Source organism: Hydra vulgaris, chromosome 10, assembly GCF_038396675.1.
Source record: "Hydra vulgaris chromosome 10, alternate assembly HydraT2T_AEP".
Classification (NCBI taxonomy): Eukaryota; Metazoa; Cnidaria; class Hydrozoa; order Anthoathecata; family Hydridae; genus Hydra; species Hydra vulgaris.
The window spans coordinates 45,754,951-45,769,667 of record NC_088929.1 but is presented as its reverse complement, the minus strand read 5'-3'; the positions used below and the strand labels follow the sequence as shown (position 1 = coordinate 45,769,667).

The following is a 14,717-nucleotide window of genomic DNA, read 5'->3' as shown; positions in this document are numbered from 1 at the left end:
TATATATATATATATATATATATATATATATATATATATATATATATACATATATATTTATATATATATATATATATATATATGTATATATATATATATATATATATATATATATATATACATATATATATATATATATATACAAGTCAAAAACTATTGAAACAAGCATTTTTGAATTTTATGATTCCAATTCCAATGTCTTCTGTATCTATTTTGTCCAAAACAATAGAAATCGGTTTGTATATACTTATAAACTTAAGCAGAATTTCACAAATACATTCCTGCAACTAAGGAAAGTTTGAATGTTAAATGGTTGATTATTAACATTTTTTATTGAGTCAGTAGTAAATCTTACAATGTCATGAATTAAAGAACTATCAACATCATCTCTAACTGTATTTACTTTGCAAAAATGACACGAGAACAAATATAACCATTTCCTTCACATGGTTTTTAAAAATTGCAGTCCAGTCTGTATTCCGGACCACCTTTTTGTACAAATACAAAAAATAAGTCCGGATCAGGACCACCTTTTTGTACAAATACAAAAAATAAGTCTGTCTTGACCATTAACGGGATAAGAAGTTGTCCTTTATCGAGAGAAATACTTTTTTATCTTCTATTTTGGGTGCATTAAATTTTTTAATTTGTAACGTATACGTTACAAACCAAAAAGGTAATTAAAATAAATTAAATTATTATTATAAAATGGTACGCATACTGTGGTGTAATAATAGTTGTATTATTACTGTCATAACATTGAAACAAATAATGTTTACCAAAATTTCAGCGACACGTTTAATACTAAATACTTCGAAAAGTACTGGAGTATTTAGAATGTAGAATTTTTTTATTTTATGCTGCAATGAATAGATTTCCATTAAATCCAGTTAAAACAAGTTTTCGAAAATTTGTAATAGATACTTGCCTGTAGTGAGGGTTTATAGTGCTGCAACGTAATACACTAGCATCTTTTAATTTATGTTTGACTGATTTTCAAGTTTTATAAAAACACTCTTATACATTGATTGCAATTGATAATGCAAGAGAGAGAGTTTATATATCAAATTCGCCACCTATCTTTTGTTATATTTCCTTTGTTTATTGATTGCAAAAAAACAATTACGGAACAAAAAACCTTATAAAAATATAATCGAAATATAAAACGCACACGAATTTAAAAAATGTACTTGGTAAATCAAATGAAAGATCGCGGTGTCCTAACAAAAAAAAAAAAACTTAAAACAAAAACATTTAATTCGCAATAAAAGGTATAATTCAAAATAGAAATAATTTGTTTTTATTTTAACTGTATTTTAATATGTCACAGTACAAATATATAATGCCATACGTAACGCGTTTCAAAAAAAATAATTACATCATTTATGAACATAGTTAAAATTTAAACAATAAATATAAACATAAATATAAGAATAAATATAAACATAAGCTTATATACATATGTATAAATGCGCACACACATAAACTGTTTACAATAAAATATAAGCTAGGGTCTAAAAAAAGATCATTAGATCTTGTTGACAGAACTCGAATAAGTATAAATGAAGACAAATGTTATGTATTTAAAAAAAAAGTAAAAATAAAAAATAAAAAAAGCACTAAAATTCAAGTTGGTAAACAACTTTCATAATACTAGAAGTATCTGAGTATACTACCAAGTGAAAGAATACATTTATTAGGTTGAGCTTAAAAAGTAAAAGTAGGTTGGTTGATCTTAGTTACGCAAAACAATATTGTTCCATAAGTGGGATCCACAATAAGCAATACAAAATTGCTTAAGTTTTTTGCGACAAAACGGCTCATATAAAAAATTTATATTTGTTATAAGGTTTCAGTTTTGAAAGTATTATTAAAAACGGGCGGGGGTATATTGTTTCTTGATAAGTATACGAACATAAATCTTTAAATAAATTGAGTTTAAATAAATTAAATAATCTCATTTCAGTAAAAAAAGGTTTTGTATGTGTAAAACAATCAGAATAGTTAATTATGCGTATCACATGTTTTTTTTGCAAAGGAGAAGAAATTTTAACTTCCTGTTTTCAGTTCTTCCCCGAGCAGTGTCAGGATAATTTATATATATGTGGTTAAAAGTAATAAAGTTGCTTTAAACTATTTTTATTAAGGTAGTTACGAGTTTCATATAGAATCCCAATGTTCTTTAAAATTTTTGTAGATGAATATTTCATGTGTTGATTCCAGGAGATATTTTAATCAAGATTAAATGCATAAGAAAGTTGTAACGGAATCATTTTTCATTTTAGTTTTGTAAATATAAAAGTATATTTACAAAACTAAATAAAAATTGTAGCAACTTTGTTGGTAAGAATTGCTTTTTTGCATTCAAATGCAAAACCATTTTTTCATCATTATTTAAAGTTAGCTTAATACATTAAAACCAGTTTGATATCTGTTTTAACACTTAACTAATAGAAGTAAAGAGTTCATATATATTACTGATTAAGAGGCAGTAGCGGATTCAGCATTAAGCGAGTAGCGCGAGCTACCCCACAACTTTTCTAAAGCCAGTCAAGTGGCACTCCATTAAGGGGGTACCCCCTCTGATTTTAAATCTAAGCATTTTTACAAAAAATGATTATTGGTTACATGCTTGTATTAAATTAAGAATAATGGACCAACTTTTTTTTGAAAATTCATTTTGTTGCCATCGTAACCACTAAACGCCCCTAAAATGACCGAAAAATGGCTTTACGCCGGCCAAAATACAAAGAAATTGGCTCATTTCCACCTTTCCATATTGAACTATAATGTTGTTATAAGGCAGGTCTATGATATGAGTGGAACAGATTTTTCATAACTTTTTCTCACCACCACAACAAAACGACCGAAGCTTAAGGTCAAATTTTTTATCATTTTATTAACCAGAAACTTTCTTTTTAAATTTAAATAAAATTCATTTCATTCATATCAGAGTATAATATGGACAACACTTCATAAAAATTTCATAAAAAAAATGTCATACCGTTCTCCAAATATATTGGCCGGCGTCCACAAATAGCTATTCTGAGAAAAACTCGATTAAAGTAAAAACTTTAAATACAGTAATATTTTAGTCATAAAATAGGTAAAAAAAATTTCAAAATCCACCAGGTATATACAAATCACCATCTTTTTCAATTATTTTGTCTTTTTTTTTTCAACTTTCTGGCACCTAAAAATTGCCATCTTGACTTATTATCAGGGTTTATTCGATATTCAGCATTTCTTTTTCTTTCATAATTTAATGCTTTGCATCCTGCAATCATATGAAAGCCTGGTTCAATGTTCAGTTCTTTACAAATATCAAATGATGCTTTTGCTCCAATATTAAAGTAAGCAACAGCATCATATACACCAATTTCTTATTGGGTAAGTGAATGTTTGTTTTGGTATACGGCCCAAATCATTCTGTTAAACGATTCATTAGCATTTTGTGTTTTGCCGTGCAAACATATTTGTCACTCACTCACTATCTTCACTTAACTCTTCAAATATATATCTCACTTTCATAATAACGTCCATTGGTAAACCCGGTCCTGGCTTATATGTTGTTGTTTTATTTATTTTATCAGCATTGTATTTGCAGCAGCTGTCTGAACCAGTAGGGCAGTGTGAAAAATGTAAGCTAATATTTTTCGATGAAGCCACATGAAATGGTGATGCTAGCACTTCTGCCTTCATTTCCTTTAGGTTACCTGCATTTTGTCTGATTGTAACTCCAACAAAATTTTGTAAGCGATCAATTGTCGCATCTGTAAGACGCCCTTTACCACCAAGTCCTTTTTCTCTTTTCTTTAAGTTCCGCAGCTGTGTTCCAACTCTCTTTTGATAATGTTCAACGCAGTCCAGCTTTTCAATTTCTATATCAGGGTATGTATTTTTAACATTCATGTAACTTTTACTGTCTCCATCACCTAAATATTGAACACATCTTAAATGGCGATTATCAATAGAAAGCTGAAAAACACGTTTTGCTCCTTCAGGCTCCATACCACCAGCAGAACCTTGGTAATTATACTTACAAACATAGGAATTTCTCCATTGTGCATAAGCATTAAGATTAGACTTTTGAAGGTGTTGATTAATACTACAACCTTTACAATATCTAGACATGACTTCAACATCTTACACTTTGCCACCAACAGTAGAGATAACAGAAAAGACTCCATTCAGCAATGAATATCCTCGTTTGTGCCACGTACCATCGCAAGATACACAAATATCAGTTGGTGCCAAAGATGTATTTTGCAATTTATTTGCAGCATTTATCATTGTTTGCTCTGCTACAGTTTTAACAGCTGTTACAAATATTTTCAGCAGTTTTTCAAAGTTGTTTTTGATCATAGACTTAGGTAAATTCATAAAAGTGCAAAACTTTTTTATGCTTGCATATCCATGGCCCAATAGTTGCATGCAATAAATTATTCGTTTATTAATATCAAACCTTTTTTTATTATTATCATTGATAGAGGTATAAAACTGATGAAGATAGTTGCAATCTTTTTTTTGAAACTTAGGATATAACAAGTAAGATAAACCATGTCGTTTGTTATATCTCTCACCTAATGAGAGTGTGGGACTACCACATTCTGGACACAGAAAAGAACTAAAAACAGAAAATAAAACAGCAACATCAATGATACGATAACCAGATATATAAGGTTTCAAAACAAATCTTGTAAGTCTTCAACTTTTCGAGATGAAGCTGACAAATTAAGTGAGTTTTCATTATTTTCTTCCAAAACACAAGTGCTGTTAGCAACATTTAAATTAATTGTTGGCAACTCAATACTAACATTATCAGAAACACTATCAATGTTCACAGATTTATTAAAATTTCCCATAAATCCTTTCCTTTTACGGTGAGTTTGTGTACGTTGCTTCACTCGACAATCTTTTCCCATTTTCACTAAAAAAACTAAGCTGATAAAATAACACCATAACTGATTTAAATTGTCGCACTTGATCTAGCAGTCTTTACAAAATTTCTAGAAAAATTCATCAAGAAGCTGTTCAAGCTTGTACATGACAATTATAACACACATTTGGGTTGAATAAAGGTAAAATGTAGGATGTATACAGTTAAACAAGTGCGTTGCTCTGGCGTTGCTAAGGATATCAAGTTAAGATTTAATAAGTTTTTTTAAATAGACAAGTTAAGATAGTTATAGGTTAATTTGCTACTTTTAAAACAATTTTTATAATCATTCACAGGTAAAAGTAGTTAAATACAATTATTTATTTTTTGTTGAAAATTTTGAAATTTTAAGGAGGGATAGCCCCATAAATATAAGTTTCTCCTTTCAAAATTCTGCGTATATTTCAAACGAAAATAACAAATCATTCTTTTGAATAGCTGCATTAAAAATTTTCCCGCATTTACGCAAAGAAAAAAATAAAGACATTTTGTTTTGAGAATAAATCTCTCATAGTGATCATGTACACAGTCAACAGTCAATGCATTTTTAACATTGTTTGGTGTATCAAAACTACTGTGACTGTACAGTGAAAGGTATTCATATAACTACAAAGACTTTGAAAACGGTAAACGGCTTTTTTTTAAAAAAAAGAAAAACAAAAAACTTTAACATTGTGGAGCAATATAGATTTGTTTTTATGTGTATAAAAGTTTTCACCTAGGAAAAAAAGTTTTATAGAATTTCTATAAACTTTTGGAACATATGGTCTATAGAATTTCTATAGAATCTCTGTAAATTTCTATAGAAATTCCAATAGAACTTTTTTTTCTACTTTTTATTATATAGAAAAAAAAGTTTTATAGCAATTTCTATAGAAATAATAGACATTCTATAGAAATTTTATAGCATTTCTATATAATTTATATAAACCATATGTTCCAAAAGTTTATAGAAATTTTATAGAACTTTTTTTCCTGGGCAGCAAAACCCGTGCTTTCTAAAATGAGTATGCACTAATATCTCCAGCATCGAGGACTGAATTACAAATGAAAGAAGTACATCTATTCCTAATAGAGAAGTAGACGACATTATGTTTTCCTAAATTGTCTATACTCTACAAAATTTATTTGACTCATCCTTTTACATCTGCTTATGATGAGTTTCAGTAGACTAAATATTATCAAAAAGTTTCTGTAATTGACAATGATAAAATAAGGTAATTTTGGATTGACATCAGTTTTAATCAAATAAGAGCTTGCTGAGAGCATTGACTTTGAAATATCAATAAGTCATTTTGCTTTATCCCAGCGGGCAGGATAAAGAAAAATGACTTATGGACGTCTGTAAGACGACTATGCAACGCCTTATAATTGTCACAAGTCAATATGATGTTTTAAAGACGTCCAACGAACATTTTGTACCAGCTGTAATTGAAATCTTGTAGAAAAAAGTTGTATAAACTAACAGGAGCGTAAATTTATTTCCTAATGCTTGCTTTCAGTAATGTGTGTAGAGTGAATATACTTTTAAATAACCAAACCATTGCAATAATAATAAACAAATAACCTATGAACAATAAAATAACATTTGATATTGTTAAGTTGCAGCTGAAAAACAAAACAGCTCCACAACCTTTTTTAGAAAGTGTCAAGGGTTTGTGCAATAGTTATTAACTAAATCTAGAGAAAATAATGCAAAGTAAAAAAACTTTAAAATAAGAAATCTTAAAAAACGGATTAATATCAAAATTTTTTGATCGAAACGTTTTATTGGTTATAACATCGAGAGTTAATTTTAATTCGAAATTCGAAAACAATTCAAAAAAAAAACAAACGAGTAAGTAAATAATAATGTGGAAAATGTTTACACGCATCAAAATCGAAATTTGGATTTAGGAATAGTATTGAAAAACTAGCAAAGAGGTCGAACACGAGAGGAGTGTTGCTACATTGACTGACAAATAGGTAGAACATGCAATAAGTGTTGCTCCTTCGAATAAGGGTTTAGTTTGGGCAGTCTATCAATTAAAAAAAGTTAAAGATAATCATTTTTTTAATTTTCGACATTGTTTAATTTTTAATTATTTCGATGTTAATCATTTTTTTCTAATTTCGAGCTTATACCACAATTCTAATTTTATTCTCTATTTCAATATTAATCCAGAAAGTCCTTTTTTTGAATTAGTTCTGTGCGGCTGTTTTTGACACTGTTACTACTACCCTTAAAAATCATTGGCTTAAAAAGTTGTAATTTCTGGGAGGAATAGATTTCTGCGTAAATGATGCTTATTAGGTAACAAGCTTTACTTAGATCATTTATATATCAAGAAAAAAATGGGTCCGAGGATTGCACCCTGAAAAAAAACCGCAGTCAATACAAGACAACTGCTTTGATAACCAAAATTATTAACTACAAATTGTTTTCTTTTTTTAAATAGGTTCTAAACCGTTTTAAAGCAATACCTTTAATTCCATAATCCTTAAGTTTTTATAGTAAAATTTAATGATCTACTGTATTGAAAGCTTTTGATAGGTCAATGAAGATACCTAACAAGTACTGTGATTTTTCAAAAGATTTCGATGTTCCATGCACAAACTGGATTATTGCATGCTCTGTTGAGTTATTTATCTTAAACATATTTGTTTGTCGTATAATAAATTTTTTTCGTAGAGAAGTTTATTTATTCTATTACTCTTTCTATTTTTGAAAATATCGATAGAACAGAAATTAAAACGATAGATGCTTACATTTGATCTGCCACCATCTTTAAAGACAGGAAAAATTTCAGCAACTTTTAATTGCTCTGGAAATATTCATTGATTAACAGAACCTTAAAAAACTTTGCGTTGTGAAGTGCATACTCCAAGACTGGGCTTCAGAAAATAAGCAGTCTTTTTGTTTTCTTTTTTTCTGCAGTGCATCTATGCTGTTAATGAAGGCCTTATAAGTTAAAGAGTGGCACCTAAACACTTTTTCAAATGTAGAGCTAACATTAAAAATAAGATAATTTTCAAACACAATAAAAACCAAGGATATCCTTCAGCATTTACTGCTTTGAATGAATTTGCTATTGTTTCTCACATCTTGGCAGTGTCTGAGTTTGAGTTCCCTGTAAATGAATTGGATTTGAGATTTATTGCAAAGGGTTATCTCTTTTCTAAAAGAAAATTTATTCCACAATTTGAAAATAGTTTTCAAGGAATAGAAAAGAATAAAAAAAGCAACTTAAACTCTCTTTAAAGCTTGCAGCCAATATAAAACGCTGTCAAGTTTTTATTAACGTAAAAACCTTTAGATGAGTTTATTGAAAACCTCACCCAAATTATCACAAATGTGCTAGCAAAAAACGCGTTCAACTATGACAAACTAACCTAATTGATGGCTCAGGCCACAAAAAAATTATATGCCGTAAAAGTTCCGAACACCCTCAAAAAGTTTTGAATATATCTTTTCTTTTTCAACGTATTTAAAAAAGAATTCAAGTCCAATATTTCAGTAATTTTGTGTCAACGCAGCTTGACGTATAATTCCATCTTACGCTGTCTTTAATTAGAAAATCTGTGGTCAACATGGAATGATTTTATTGTATAGTACGTTGATTTTATTGTATAGTACATGACTAATTAGATAGTGCCACATTTAAAGAGTGGTTTTTAGCTTACCAGCCTTCTATACTTGAAAATCAGACAAAAAACAAGGTTCATATTGTGGATAACTTATTACTGCATATTGTTCAAAATGTTTTCTGAATGATATGATTCTAACAAAGCTGTGTAAAGAAAATAACGTAGTATTTGTGTGTTTACTTCTTGATTGATACTGCTTTTATACGTTATCTAATTAAGACCGCTAAAAAGTAAATGGAATAACAATTTGATTTCGTGGAAAAAAGCACCTGCAGATAAAAAATACGCAACACTTCCAAAAGAATACTTTCAACTACTTCTCAAAAATGCTGGAAATAATAAAGACACTTCTAGCAGAAATTTGAAATCAGTTTTTGCTATGCTACCACTAATTTATTAATTGAGCATCTGTTAATCTAAGACTTACTTTTAAAGCATTTATAAGACATAAAAATAAAAATTATGCAGACTTCGGACTTTCAATAATAGGTCGTAAAAGGAAATTAAATGTTCCCCCAGGAAAATGAAACAGTCCTCACTTAGAAGAATCAAAAGTTCTACGAGTCAAAAATATATTAGTTAACTTTTCTAAAAAACTTATACTAAAAACTTAATTAACTTTGTAAATAACTTTTTTAAAAAAACGTATACTAAAAAGTATAGTTTTTTTTTTTTTTTAAATCAACTTAACGGGATTACAGCTTGCTATTTTTTTTCAATGATTTTAATAAAAAAGCTTGAAAAATAATTTGAATGGAACATAATTTAACGTTGAAACCAAAAATCACCATAAAGTGTATTAAGGTTTACAATAAAGTGGATTAACTCCCTGTTTCGGTACTTTTAAATTTCTTTAAAAAAAAAAAAAAGAACTTATTTAGATGAAAAAAGAAACTTTTTTTTACTATTAAATACTTTTTATTTTAGTATTCCTTTATCCTTTTTTTATTTTGTTATTATTTCAAACTCGTCATTAATTCATTCATTCAACGTTCCTACTTTTTTTTGTTTTTAAGTTATCTCTTTATTATACGAATCCATTTAATATCTTTATACTACAGAGTTTTTTTAACTTTTTTATTTATTTTTTTACGTTTATAATTTTGTGAGGAGGTCGTTAAAGCATCTGGATGACTGAATGGCTGAATGAAAAAATAACTAACAATAACAAATGTCGCCGTTTAATGCTAATGTTAGGTTTTGATCAATAGAGAAATTTTTTACCAGATATTTTTTTTTTTAAATAAAAGATCGACATTTAAAAGTCATTACATATTTTAAAAATCATTACTTATGTAACACATAAAATATATATGTAACCCATGAGTTTTAATCAACTGAATAAAATTGGTTAATTTATAGCAACATGCACATTATAAAACAACATCATACAATTTCTCAAAGAAACTTAGTTGTGGATTTGGTAAATACTGGTACGACCTACAGAGAAGTTAATAACAAGACTGGATTTCTTTTCCGAAAGTCGGCATCATTATAAAGAAGTATTATTTAAATGGGACAACAACTGATACAGCAGGAAGAGGCCATAAAAGAAAAACATCTCCTGTCATTGATAGAAATATTATCTTACAAGTCAAGCAAAACAGATTTGAAGCTGCTCTAAAGATTGCAGACAAAGATTAAAACGACCACAAAATCATGATTTCTGCTCAAACTATCCGAAATAGAATCCAAGAGCAAAGATTTTATCATAAAGTATGTTGCAAAAAGCCCTATCTGACTCTGAGGTATATGAGACAAAGATTATTATTTGCAAAAAAGTATGTTGACAAGACTATTGAGTACTGGAAGAAAATAATTTGGAGTGATGAATCCAAATTTAACTTGATCTCATCAGATGGAGAGCAAAAAGTTTGGCGAAAACAAGTCGAGGCATACAAATTGAGTTGCATGAGAGGGACAGTAAAACATGGTTGTGGAAATGTCATGGTGTGGGGATCAATGGCGTAGCAAGAAGCAGGCAAATCGATTTTTATTGAATCAACAATGAACGCTAAATCGTATATAGACATTTTAAAGCAAAAATTAAAGCCCTCTGATTGTAAATTTAAACTCGGAAATAACTTCGTCTTTCAACAAGAGAATGATCTAAAACATTCTGCCATAGTAACAAAGAAATATTTTTGAAAGAATGATAATAATATGATGGAATAGCCTACCCCGTCCCCTGGCCTTATTCTGGTTAAGCATTTGTGGTACAGTTTTGAATTTCGCAAAGCTATATTGAACCATACAGCCATGATATCTAGAAAGAATGTTATGTAGAACCAGTACCAATACCTCTTGATAAGAAGTGATCCTGTAATATCAAACATTTGTTTCAAAAAACATAACTTTAAAAATGGAAAAACACTTACCCCTGAGTTTATATCTTTATTAATGCCATAATGATGAAATTAAGCTTTTTTTATAAATAATTAGGTTTTCTTTTTTTGTTTTCTTGAAAGAAAAATTAGGTAAGATACATACTTTGTGTTTAATATATTTTAATTCTATTATAAAACTTTCTTGTATTTTCATTTTTGAATCCGATTTTTCTCTTTAATTAGTAATTGCTTTAGTTTAAAGAATCTAACTTATTTTAATTAAGTTAGTCTTTGTACGCGTAAAAGACTCTAACACGAATACGCTTGTGTAGTACACGCCTTAGGCTCAAGTAAAATTTGTATTGAAAATATGAAGTGTTCTATTTTATGGTATATTGGATCAAGGAATCCGATTTTTTTATTTAAATTATATTTTGCGCAGGTAATTGACACATATACGCGTAAGCGCGATGTACGCGTCATTGGTACACGTAAAGATTATTTTTCAAAACAAGTTTAAATTTTTTGATCCAAAATACAATTGTAATAATGTATCACGTGTTTATATATGATCAGGGCCATATCCAGAAGCAGTTCCACCTTTTTAGCAGAATGGGCGTCCAAATCAATCCCCCCAAACTAAAATTTCCATAAAGCATAAAATAAAATGTTTATAAAGTCCATCATTATTAAATGATTTCAATTAAAAGCAAACAAAAAGAAAAGAAAACTTGTCACTGCTGTTAGCCGTACGTTGCGTTTTAAAACTATCAAACAATGGGAGACTTTATTTATGTTGCTTACTTATGTATGTAATTAATTTTACGAAAGAGTGTTATACATCGTAGACAATGGAGTTCAATAAAGAACTTTCATTTTTTTTTACATCAGATCAGTAAACGTGGTCTATACTATAAATGCCCTATAATTATATGTTTTTCTCTATCAAAAATGTATTTGGGAAAATTTTCATTAGAGGTAGCGCCCAAATTATGGTTAGATAGAGTCCTGATAATAGTTACATAATTTTTGCCGTTTTTTCACCTTTCCAACTCACTGTGCGGCCGAAGGAACTGCAAACTTTAGCAATTTTTTAAAACATAAACCTAATAAAAAAAATAATTAAGAAACAAAAATATATTGCATAGTATGGGACTTAAGTTTAAACTGTTTTGAATGTAATAGAAACCAAAACATAAAAAAGTTTACAACGACTCATTTAAAACGGGAATAATACCTATATTAAATAAATCTACAAGAATAACAAATCATTCAACTTCCTTAATTAATAACATTATAACCAATGATTTTTTTAATAAGCTAGTTAAAAAAAGTATTGTTAAAACAGATGTCTCAGATCAATATCCTTTATTGTTTTGTATAAATCCAAATTAAAAATTAAATCTCCAGGGTAAGACAACTATAAAAAGCATGTATACAATCACAATAACTTGAAATCAGTTAAGGAATAAATTTCGAATCAAAACTCGAGCAATATAAACTGCAATGATGATATAAACCTGATCTACGATTCTATTTTAAAAACATTTAAAACCATCAATGACGCAAACTTTTCAATTTGTAAAATAATCTTTAACGCCATATCCTCGTTTTTTTGTGTGTTACACTTTATATTAAATATTATTTAAAAGTTCACAGCCAGCAATAACAAACGGGCCTTGTACGGCTTTATCTGAGCTTTCGGGAACCGAAATTAGATGGGCGCGAGTTCTGGTTTCTAAATGGGCCCCGCATCGTTTGAAAATCTCGCAAAACTTTGCATCTGGTAATGAAACGGGCTAGAAAATCTGGGATTTTAAAGGGTTTCTTGTTTGAAGCCCATTTGGGTGAAACAAAACTTCAATAAAATGCTTTATGTGATCGCCATTTAAAATTCAAACTTTACGTAGAAAACTTGTTTAAATATAAACAATATAACGCGTATAAATTATTTTTAGATAAATAAATTATTTTTATTTAAAGACAAGTTAATTTTTTTACTTTAAAAAAGTTTTCTCTTTTCTTTGGTTTTATGTAAAAGAATGATTATTTTTTCATAGAACTGTTTCATTGCACTCTCGTTTGTTAGGTTTTATGAAACGAGGAAACCCGCACAATGAAAAAGTTGATATTTAAATTTTTATTACTGTTTTACTTCCTTTGAGCTTAAAATATTGGCAATGTGAATAGGTTTTAATATTATAAAGGTAGTTCAATAACATTTTGCCCTTATATAAGAAATAGTTATAAGGGCAAAATGTTATTGAACTACTAATATCTTACTGTTTATATAAAATATAATTATATATTTATATAAACTGTTTATACAATTTATATAAATATATAAAAATTGTATTTTATATGAGCTGTAAGTTCAAATAATTAAAAGTATATGTTTATGAACTGTAAGTTATAAATATGATTGTTTTTAGTTTTAGCAGTTATAAATTAAGTTGTTCCTGTTATAATTGTATACTATAATTGTTTAACTACAGTTATACAGTTATAAAGTAAGTTATAACTGTAATTAAAGCAAATGTGTATGAACTGTAAATTACAGGTGTAAGTTCATACAAATATTCAATTGTATATATATGTTTACTATACCATACTATACTATACTATATATATATATATATATATATATATATATATATATATATATATATATATATATATATATATATATATATATATATATATATATATATATATATATATATATATATATATATATATATATATATATATATATATATATATATGTATATATATATGTATATATATATAGTATGAAGACAAGTGATCAACTAAGAAATTATATAGCTACACTTGACATCCGTTTCTGTTTGAGTACTGTGTAGATGAGATTTATATCTATTGGAAGGTTTTTTCGAAAGCCTAATAAAAAGCAATTACTTTAAGACGCCATGAAAAGGAAGCATTGATGAAATGGAGAATATACCTTTCTCCATTTAAAATGAAAAATTATGAGTTACACGCCAATTTTGTTATATTTATATTGCATATCGCATTATAATTTAAAGTTTACACTATTAAGTTAAAGACAGTTGAAAATTGTTAACCTGTTTATTTAATGATTGATTGGAGGAGCTAATTTGGGAGTCACTTTTTAAGTGCAAGTCAGCGGCCACAGTTTATTTGTTGTTCTGATAGCAAGCTTATACGACCCGAACGCATTGAACAACTGGCATGATGACACTTGATACTTACATTGAGGTTCTACAAACATAATTATTCCTAGAGGTGTTGAATTTATAGATAATTGGACTTTAATAAAATTTTTGATAAACTTTAAAGAGAAGCAAAAGAAATTGCAGTAATGCAGAAGATACATCAAATGTTGTTAGGCTCAACAAGGTAAACAAAGTTCATTTTAATTTAACATACGATATGACAGATGTTTTTGTTAAAAGTTACTCTAATTAAATTTGTTTAATGTAAAATTTAAAAAAATAAGAGCAGTAATGTTTCTATTTCTTGATTAGTCAGACTTTTGTTGACATTATTTAAGTATTTCAAGTGTTTAAGATTATAAATCAAATGTCTTTTTTTTGTTTAACTTTCTTTATTCCATACTTAGTTCGAACAAGTTTTTATAATGCCATTTTCCTCTTTAATTATTTAATGCAAGCAAAATGACTATTGTAAAGAAAGTTTATCCACTATCAGATCTAAATAAAAATTATTAACAAATGTTTTCACAGAAATACTTTATATTTTTGCGTCAATTGCATTTCGGAATCATATAGATATATTTTGTTTGTGTATAGCAAAAAAGGTTTCAGAGCCGTGCTCTAATT

The 14,717-nt window shown here is 28.0% G+C and overlaps 1 protein-coding gene across 1 annotated transcript in view; it reads right to left on the bottom strand.

The window, feature by feature from the left end:
* The window catches only part of LOC105843740 (adhesion G-protein coupled receptor G2), a 103,686-nt gene extending 92,602 nt beyond the window's left edge, over window positions 1-11,084 (bottom strand). The window contains exon 1 of the mRNA XM_065808142.1: window positions 10,945-11,084. The gene's annotated coding sequence lies outside the window, so the exon portion shown is untranslated. The remainder of the gene's footprint in view (window positions 1-10,944) is intronic.
* Between the last annotated feature and the right edge of the window lie 3,633 nt (window positions 11,085-14,717).